We start from the raw sequence: 11093 nt of genomic DNA, 5'->3' as shown, positions 1-11093 counted from the left end.
CTGTTTGTACCTCCATAATACACTGCAGTGGCAGGAGCACCTAGTCAGTGCACTTCAGATGAACTGTAACTAACAAAAAAAGAAACTGGGGCCTCTTATATTCACCTGTATAGAAGGAACAAAAAATATGAGAAGAAGAAGCAACAAGAAAAGGCTCCCAGCCCCAACCCTGAGAAGATTGATCCAGGAAAGCTAAATGCAAAGGAGACTGAGGACAGCAAACATGCAATATCAGACATGGCACCAATACACATAAAGTGATATCTTCTGGACCTCATAGACAAGTTCAAAAGGAAATATTTAACCAAGTAAAGCAAGATATAAATTGATTAATAAAAGAAATGCTAAGAACCTCTCAAGAAGACACAGATGGAAGAAGGGAGGAAAACAAAAAAAGGGGAGAATTGTTTGATAAAGAATATAAAGAAAACATAGAATACATGAAGCAGGTTCAAAGAGATTACCAGGAAATTAAAAACTCCATTTAAAGCTGGCAAAACTGGCGAAAGAAATTAAGGATAGATTAATTGGAGGACAGGCTTGCAATGTGGGATATGAAAGGAAAAATTTCTTAAAAATAACAAGGAAACAAGCAGTAACAATACAAAGGCTAGAAGATGATGAGAGGATCTATAACTTAAGAATAAAGAATATAAATGAAGAAGCAGGGGTACAAACAAAGGAACTACAAAGGCTATTCATAGAAATAATTAAGGAAAACTTCCCAAACATAGGAAAAGGAAATGATATTCAGATGTATGAGGCATAGAGAACTCCAGCCACCTACAACCAAAGCAGAACTACACCCAGGCATATAAGAATTAAGATCCCAGAAATCCAATATGACAACATAATATAAAAAGCTGTGAGAGACAAGAAATAGATTACTTACAAGGGAAAGCCCATCAGAATTATGGCAGACTTCTCAGCACAAACTGTCAAAGAGCATGGAGCAAAGTATTCCAAGCCATGAAAGAAAATAACCTCCATCCCAGATTGATATACCCTAAAAAACTGTCTCTAGAAATTAATGGAGAAACAAGATGCTTCCAAGGTAAAGAGGAACTGGCAGAATCCACAGCCACAAATCCAACTCTACAGAGAATACTGCAGGACATTCTAAAGAGAGAGAAAAGTACCAGGATTTCAGGAACAGTGACAGAGAGGCCTCAATGAATGGAGCAGAAAATAAAATAAAGAAGACAAACAGACAACTAATGATGGAAAAGAGCACAACAGAAATGAGGCGGAGAAGATTGGATATAATTTCTAGTACAGATGGCCTAGATACACTAAATTAAGGGAAAAAAGAGAAAATCGCAGGCAGAGTGGATCAAGAGGTAGGGTCCACCAAGATGCTCTTTATAGGAAATATAATTAACCTGAAGAAGGGTATATGGACCAAAAATCAAATATGGGAAAACAGTACTCTATGTGATAGGGAACCAGAAAGTAATAGGGACAACTGGAGCAGTATTTATGGATAGGTTGGAAAGACAAGCTTTAATAGGTAAAGAAATACAACTAGATTCAAGTTCAGGAGTGAGAAGGTTCAGAACCACTTAGGTAAATAGCAGGTTGCCCCTCCAATATAAAACCGAGGGTGTTGGAGAGACCCAAAAATGCATGGTACACCCTGGGGGAGTGAAAGGGGAGGAATAGTTTTCAAAAAGACAGCAGAAGATGTTGCTAATAGTGTATCAGGAATTAAAACCCATATTACACCACTCTGCTTAGATAGAACTTATTCCATCCCAATTTGTATACAAGCACTATATCTGAGGGCACAGACAGCTATCCCAAAAGTATCAGAATATAGCACAATAGTCACCTTTAATTTCCTATTAACTTAATCTGGATCCTTGTATAACTTACAATGTTTTATCATGACTGATCTTAGTTAAATCTGATTTGTTTGATTGCTGTTTGTTATTGACAGATTTTATTCAAAACTTTTAAGGTTGATAGTATCAAGTCTGAGAGTGTAGACAACTCTACTGAAAATGACAATGCTTCATTACAATACCCATTCTGGATTGATTACTACCTGTTTTTGTAGTTCTACACTATCTACAAAGTTGTATTTCTATTAATACTGTTATGTATTGATATATTCAATTACACTATATCTGATGATATAGCCATATCTATTGATGATAACAAGAGACAACACAGTAACCATGGTAGAACTCCTTGTATAGCAGTTTAAGTCTTTTTAGTTTTATTTGTCTATAGGAATATGGTTTGTTCTGGCCTTCTTTGTTCTGTTTCTCCCTCTAATATAGAAAGGATGGAAATACATGTTAAGACTCATGCTTGCATAAAACCTATAAACAGTTTACGAGAACTGATCTTACGACACATGATGAAATGAACAAATACTTTGAAGGAAAAAAAGGCACTACAGTACCCAGTGCTGATTCCAGAGTGTCATGATGTGAAATCCAGCAATACTATTATTCTTTCTTCAGAGTGATTTTAGTCTGCTTTGGTTTGTTTAATCTCAACATAAATAAAGATATGGATATCTGCATGTATGTTTAAGTGTATGGGATTGATAAACATATTATTAAGTTTTTATTAGATAGTTGAGCAGAACTATTTACAGTCTCACTGTTTGAATTCCCATTTTTGTATCTTGAACAATTATTTGTAAGAGGACAATATGTAAACATCAACTAGTGAATTATTACTGTTTATTTTTTTCTTTGAAAGTATGTATTATTTCTACCCATTTTCTGTTTTATTTTGTGTTTCTTTAAATAAAATTTAATTAAAAACCAGATAGTGATAATGATAATGGTTGTACAATCAAATATGCTAAAAACTAGTAAATTGTACAGCCTATTTCAGGAGGAATTTTGTATTGTACGCATTTTGCAATACATACGTTATTTCAAAAAAGTTTCCTTTTTGATCGGGAATAGAGGCCTCACATTGTACGGTAGAACATTCACCGTATTGGATAAAAACAAGCCTGAAAGTACCAGAGTGCTACCTGCAAGCAGGCAGACAAAAGCACTGAAAATGCTTGAAATATGATAACCACAGCATGCTGAGTTCTTCCTCCTCCTAAACTTCCAGTTAAAACAAAGAGTTTGCTTTCACAAGGAATCAGTGAAGAAAAGAGAGACATTTCTCTAATGTAGTTCTCCCTGCATCCTGAAATTTCCATGTTATACATGCATGAAAGTATTTTACTAAAATTTCAGCTTCTGTATTTATACCGCTAATCACTGATTATAATGCTTTTAAAACTTTCTGGGGTTCAAAATATTTTGAGATTCTTTTAAAAGGCGCTCATGTCTACAGTCTGGTGTCAATGAATTTTATTTAATCTGATAGTAAAAGATTTACTGAGTATCAATGTTTTTGATTCTAGGAGCAGTCAAGATGGAGAATCAATGATCCACAAGTTTCTGCACTTATTTTCCTCGTTAGATTTTGTTTACTACTTTTTTGTTTCTCCTTTACTTATAATACCTAGCAGTTTTTTATCTTAGTGTATTTCTAAGTATGTTCTTCTCGGTCGAATTACCAGCTTCATCTTGGAAAATGTTAGCTATTCATTGTTTGGAGTCCACCCCAAAGTTGCTATATCAGAAACTCTGAGGAGAGGTCACAATCATGTGTTTACAAGATCTTTGAAGAATTCTGATGCCTGCTACAGTTTTAGTATTTCTGTTCTACTTGGTGGGGGGCGGAGCAGGGTTGGAGTAGTTGTTTCTTCCTCTCGTTTTCCCAAAACAAAAGCAAAAACACATGAAGAGATTCTGAATTTCCTTATCTGAATCTTAGAACTGAGGTTTTTCTTGTTTTCTATGTCATTAATTTATTTTTATTTTTATTTTTATTTTTATTGACTCCTTTCTGCTTCCCTGAGTCTTCAGCTGTTTATCATTTTTTCTTTAGCAACATAAACATTATAATTATGATTTTTTTCTCTAAACTGACTTACTGTTTTCTACATGTATTAGTATAATATATTCTTGTTTCCTGCATGAAAATACAGATTTGTTTAATCAGGGATAATAGATATTAAAGTGGATAACACTCTAATTTTATTGAATTATGTTCAGAATATGTTCGCCAGGATTTTTTATACTTTTCTAAGTTGTTTAAATTTTCTTTGTAGCTCTGTATAGAATATGTTAACTTTTGCAAATGCCTCCTAAGTATTTTTAAAAAGCTATGATCTCTGTTTTAAGAATATATGCATATATATGAGTGCATATATATATATGTTATAAATTATAGATTTGCATGCAGTATACTTTGGTTCATAATGATTCATGAAACAACTTTGTCATGAACTCTAAATTTTACTGCTATATAAAACTTTTTCATAAAAATTATTGTACCTTGAATTTAGTTACTTGCTTTTAATATTTTGACTCCTGTTTATTTTTCTTTGCACTATTAGGTATGTCATTTCCTGTAATATGTTCAGAGTACTTAGTCTTAGATGCATTTCTAGAATAAAAACATGTAGTAGTGTCTTCTGTTACAATTCTGCGTATCTTTATCCATCAGACCTATTCCAGGAAATTCATCTTCTCACTGTGGTCCCAGATGCAATGACCAGCTTATTTATAACATTTGGGATGCAAGTTCATATCATTTTCCTGCAACCGTAACATGACAATAACTTTAATTGTGTCTCTCAATTTCTACCCTAAGGTTTCTCTGATGTCACAGACAATCCTAGTAAATAATCCAATTAATGTTCACAGTTGTGTGATCCAAAAGTGAAGAAAAGACAATGTAGTATTGGGGACCCTTTGGACAATTAAATTGGGAGTTTATAGAAAAAGTTGCTTCTTTCTTGCTGAAAAAGACCGTTTGGAGAAGTATTTCATGGTCACGTGACCCTAGCAGTGGCCAGCTTCATATGACAATCTGACATTAGCTTCTCTTCCTTTCCTATCGCGTTCTTCATACCCACCCCTGATTCCTAGTCACATTTCTGAATGAGCTGCTCACCCATAAGGAATCTCAGGCTTTGCTATTGTTAGAATGCTGGCGAAGACTCTAAGTGGATCTCCTGTCACCGAGGACTCCACACAGGCCAGCATTCTGGCCTCCAACACGTCACACTCCTTTTAGCCTTCGTGCACTGTACATCTTTCCTCAGTGCTTGCAATACTGTCCTTGCTCAGGTTTGAGTTCCAACACCATTTCCCCGGACCGCCTCTCTAAGCACCGTGATCCAGGAGGCCGCCTGTCCATCCTCAGACTCCCTCCAGTACCCTTCTCCCTTTCAATTTTATGAAACGACACACTGCTTCTTTCTCCCCAGGAGAGTGCAAACACAATAAAATGGGAGGCTCTGTCTGTAACAGTGTTTTATCAGAAGCAGTCGGAAATGTTTGTGCTGAGGTATTCGTTGGATAAAAAATAAGAAAATTTCTCTTTTAATAAAAAGGTGGTCATCTTCCTAAGTTTTGAGGTTGCATATATAGTCTTAAATTCATTATCTATGTTATGCTTTGTTTTAAAGTTATTTTTCTTTTCTATATTGTTTCTATTCAAATATTTCTTCTGATAACTTGAGAAGACTTTTCCTAATGCTGTCTTATGATGATTAATCTAATATTTAGTAATACATGTAAGCCTCTATTTCTTGGTTATTATATTATATATTGGAACTATATTATGTATTATCTACCAGCTTACTGAAAAAAAATCAGAAAATTGGCACACACACTTCAGTTCTCCAGGCTTTCCTGACATTAGCTTGCTGTGTTGTGATTTTTCTTTTATTCTGATATTAATTATACATCTTAAAAAATCTATCTGCTATTTGTGATTTGTGGTTTATTTTTCTTGGAGGAGTACAATAGATTTGTACAAATGTTCTATGTGATCTTGAAAACAACATGGTATTTCTTTAATGTACAAAGTGTGAAATATATTGAATTAATGTGCCTTCAAATTATATTATGAATATTTTTCACATGTTCGTTTCTTCCTATCTGGTTTTCTAATTATTATTTTTTTCTAGGTGTTTTTCCTGATCTAACCTGTGATACTAAGTACATTACAATTTTTTAAATATGTGGCTTATAAATTTAAATGATTCTTCATGATTTTTAATGTTTTTCGTGCCTTGATTTAATTTTATTAAGAATTTGATGCTTCCTTCTTTAATTAAGGTCATGTGCTTGGCATTTTTCTTAATGTTTCAAATTCTTTGCCTACCTACTTTTAGATGTTATTAAATTATTGCATTAAGATTTGATTCTTATTGGTGCAGTGCTGAATCTGTTAATCTGGACATTTTAATAGTTATGCATTTTTCCTCATTTTATGTATTATTCTATTGCTTTTCTATGTTGCCTCTCTCTCCTCCCACCTCACCAAAGTAAAAAACAAATTCTAATATGATTTAACGAACCCTAGTTTAACAAAGATTTTAGTAAGGATAATTCCTTTTTAGGGACTCTACATTCTTTCACTTATATCCCATGCAGATTCTGTATCAGAATTAGCCTAGAACTGCTGCTCAAGGGTAAGAGGCTTCTTATAAGTCAACTCTACACAAAAATTGAAATGAGAAATTTTAACGAATTCTGTGCTCTACTGTTGAGGAACATGTCTTTGTCCTCAAATAGGTTATCAATCTATTATATTTCACTGAATTTTAAAAATTTAACTGAAAGAAATAAAGTAATAAACTGGGAACATATCCAGTGTGGATAAGCGGGGTGAGGGAGGGGATAAGGCTTGTTTCTGGTTTGGGTCTCATCTGCCACTTTCTCTAAGTTTTTTTTTTTTTTACCAAATGATTCAGCTAAGCTCACTAGAATCCCACATGCCCTTAAAAATTTATTTCACCCCTGTCTAAGACTCTTGTGCACAATATGTGAATGAAATTGCGTTTTTCCATTTCTTCTTGTACCCTTAAGAACTCCATGATCAGAAGTAGTGATTGAACAAGATTGAGCATTTCCTGATTTATGGAGCAATTGCTAGTAAGATTTATCAACAACTTACTCTAATATTTTTAATCTTAAACCACATTAGAGAAATATATTCAAAGCACAACAGCATTTTGTGCTTTGAAATGCTATGTTGGACTCTCCTTTCTTGCAACACAGAATGGAAATAGCATTCTGACCTTTGTGTTTGTAGGTTTCAGTTGCCAGTCAAAAGTCAAGCTTTATCCATATAAATGCAATATTCAAATGAAATAATATTCTAATTCACCCATCATATAATAAAGCAAATTCAATTTCCATAAGAAGCATTTTAAGGTCAGTGTATAATCTTATCTCACATCTCATTCATCTGGTTTAAAGAAAACACAGCTATGAAATAGTGTCTTCACAATACCTTTCTCCTCACCCTGCTTCTTTCATAGCTGTCAAGTTTTTTTTTTAAATTGGCTTTGAAACAATCTAGGAGCAATATTAATTACAAGAGAGCAACCCAGATTTGGAACGTGAGGAAAGGATAAACATAGTCCAAAGTATTGTTTGTTCTAAAAGCTAAATCTGGCTAAACAACTAAATAATGATAAAAACTCAAGCTAGATAAGCATTAGATTTTTTGAGTTTAGTAATATGAAAGCCAATATGAATGAAAGCCAATAGTGACCATCAAAAGCCATTTCCAAACAGAGATAGTATAAATGATAGATTGGAGAAAGCTGAGAAGAAACCTGGAAAAGAAAAACAATGAGAATATAAACAACTCTATCAAGAATTTTGGATGTAAAGTTAATGAAAGAAGGAATTGAGGTATTATTCTCATTAGTTTTAAGATAAATGTAGACATTGTCATAAGAAATTAAATGTTTTATACATATTTGAACCATATAAACTTTATTTCAGCATTTTTTATAATGTTTCACAAATGGAGAGAAGCACCAAACTTTCAAACAATTACTTTTAAATATACAAGTCTACTATTCAGAAATACTAGACAGAAAAGAGAAATAAAACTATAATTATTTTAAAAAAATAAAAACAGTAGGTATTTATATATCAGAGACTTCAAATAACCATACAAAATCTGTGAGATTCTTAATGCTGGGGTAGTAGCTCTTTACATGAATGTCATTTATTTAGGTGACACCAAAAACTCCAGCACCCTGATATTATTACTCAAGTAAAACTTTATCTAATTTAACATTTGATACATTACATTAACTTACGTTATTTATAAACAGAAGCTACTTGCTTAGCCCTAGCCAATATGCATAATACACATACAGAAGTTAACAGCCCATTGCACAAGAAACATGAGCTGTCCACACGCCCAGGCAAGGCCTCTGCAGGCTGACAATAAGAGATTTATTCCCCCTCAAATAGTGGCAGTGCTAAACCCACATAGTCACTTGTCTTTGCTCCATACCATTGTTTCAATCCGTATTTTTGGATTTCTCTTTGCTTTGCAACCTTTCTCTTAGATTTTTTCTATAATACATGCATGCATGGCATGTGTGTGTGTATATGTGTATTGTGTGCATGTGTGTGCGTGCATATTAGCATATGAGGATTTAATGTATATTCTTTGGTATGTGTAGTACTAATATATGTTTACAACCATGCTAATTGAGTACTAGAAGACTTTTGTTTCAAGTAAAGCAAAGAGCTTAGTACTTACAACAACCCTTAACAGACTCTAATGGAAAAAGTAAATTCACAATGCAGAGAAGAGTGTGCATTTTTAGGGAGGAAAAAATGAAGCAAAGAATGTGTTTTTACTGCTGTATTTGACAGAAATGAGTCCAAAGAAATGTGATTGTTGACTATAATACCGTATGAATAATGTTAATGACTATACGAGATTAATGTTACTAACTGTGGTGGGTTATGCTTATGTTAATAACTATCCAAGGTTTTTGTCTCTCATTTTTTCTGCATTTCAACAAGAATAAACCTCTATCTCTCTGAAACATGTTTAAAAGGGGTGAACTGGTGTCTATCAGAATAAGTCATTTATCTAGAAGGGTAAATTTTCTGGACCACCTGTGGCATCACACATAATACATGCACCTAAGAAATATTCCACAGGTTTTTTTAAGAGTGCACTAAAATTTTATTTAATAGTTTTGACCTACACTACATTTGGTAAAATGTTATTGACTGCCAAGATGCCTGCTTATCATTTGATTGTTAATCATGCTTTTCATATGACATACTGTGTAAATGTATTTTCCTTAGAATAGGATATATTCTTCTTGAATTATGAAGAATTGATTTAGATTTTCTCTGTTGATAAGAATTTTCTTTAAATTTTAAATGTACTTCGATTTGTTTTCTCAAAGTTGTGGAAGATATATGTTATAGAAAAATATCAAAACTAGAAACCAAACAAAGAAATTAAAATTGTTATTTTATTGTTTTTCCATATAATTGGGGTTGAAGCCAGGAGTTCATGTATCCCAGATAAACACTCTGCCATCAGGTTAAGCCTGCACTCCCATTTTATCTTTTATTTTGACAAAGGTCTTGCCAAGTAGCCCAGCCTAGCTTCACACTTGCTTTTGCCTCTGCCTGTTGAGTAACTGAGATTATAGATATGTATCATTCAGCTTACTCTTCATGAAACAAAAATACATATATTTTACCCCAAAATTAGAAATGTTCCTTTACCTTCCCTTTTTGAGTTTTGGTTCTGTTCTGGAGAATTAACTAATGCTGATAGATTATTTTAATTGCTTCTCAGCATTTTGGCTAAGATCAAATGTAGTATCTGTTCTTATCTGTTTAATAGATTATGTTTAAATTTCTGTTATCATGTATCACATATAACATGCATCGCTTAATTGTTTATGCGTGTGGCCTAATTGAAAGAAATGAGTAAAAGAAAGTAATATATTTTAGAAAATTTGGGTGTATTTTTGACTGATGTTTAGTATACAATAATATGGATTAACTCATATTTAATCATGCTATATTTGATATTTTAGTTACTTGTAGTTTACTAAAAATGTCCCAATTAATATACATTTACATAGTTTTTTTCTTGTTATATGTGTGTTTCATAGTAAAGAACTGGGGATGGAGAATATAGAGATCAACAGATATAAATTATGCACCGTATGAAGGGTTTTTTTTCAGTTACCTCCAAAAATATATAGACTTTACCTGGGTTCTAATACTTAGCCAACCCCATCGAAGGCTCCATGACTGTTTCAAAAGTCTCTTCCCTTTGTTGATAACAGAAAGGATGTATGTATCTACTATGAAGTTTATTATCTTAGCATCCAAATCCTCTATAATTTCACTTGGTATACCTATACATAAATCCCTTAATCACGTGTGTTAAAGTCTTTCATTATAACTATAGATTGAAATACCAACCAATTGCCCCTACAATCTATCCATTTATTGTATTTATGCATTTATTCCTTTAGGAAACCACTTAATTGATTTTTAGCTATTTTAATAGTTTTAATTCATCCACTTTTATTACAATTAATGATTTGAGTAGATGAATTCTTTCATCTCTTTACATTTTATTCTATTTTTGTTATCTATTATATTCTGTGGTATTGCCAATCATAATCCTGAAATACACAATCCTAAAAGGCATAAACATTTGTTTAAGGATTGTGGAAGAAGGCCAGATCTTTTGGACAAACTCCACACAATTGCCCATTACCTATGCATTAAACTACGCATTTTCTTTTTTTTTTTTTTTTTTTTTTTTAGGATTTTTCTTTTTGCTCCTTTAATTTTTCTTCTTTTCCCCATTTTAAGGTTTTATCATTAGCTTTTATAATTTGTGTTGTTTCTTCTGGATATGCGGTGAGTAAAACTGATTCAATTCTTTTGTTCATGTGGCTTACATTCTCTCTCTCTCTCTTTTTTTTTTTTTTTTGAGTTGAACTCACCAAAGTGAGTGGTTTTTTTTATCTTTCTTTTTTTAAAAGATTAAGATAAAAGAGGGCATAACAAAACAGGTCAGAACAGAACAGTTTAAGCATCATAGTGTTTCATCACAAGACAATCCAACATAACAGTAGCTACTATAATGTCTTTCCTTGAAATATTTGAGTGTACCTTCATATACTATAGTATCAAACATAAAAAGACAATGTAAAACCATTCAAGAGAAGGAAAGTATTACAGAGTATCCAG

General features: G+C 32.8%; 1 pseudogene; it reads left to right on the top strand.

Annotated features, from left to right (window-relative positions):
* The first annotated feature begins 9663 nt into the window (after positions 1-9663).
* LOC111756594 (U2 spliceosomal RNA) lies at positions 9664-9773 on the top strand (annotated as a pseudogene).
* The last annotated feature ends 1320 nt before the right edge of the window (positions 9774-11093 follow it).

The sequence above is a fragment of the Cavia porcellus genome, unplaced genomic scaffold, assembly GCF_034190915.1.
Source record: "Cavia porcellus strain 051 isolate PalLab524CR breed Dunkin Hartley unplaced genomic scaffold, mCavPor4.1 scaffold_18, whole genome shotgun sequence".
Taxonomy (NCBI): Eukaryota; Metazoa; Chordata; class Mammalia; order Rodentia; family Caviidae; genus Cavia; species Cavia porcellus.
Note: the sequence above shows the minus strand (reverse complement) of the source record. Positions and strands in the feature narration are given on the sequence as shown.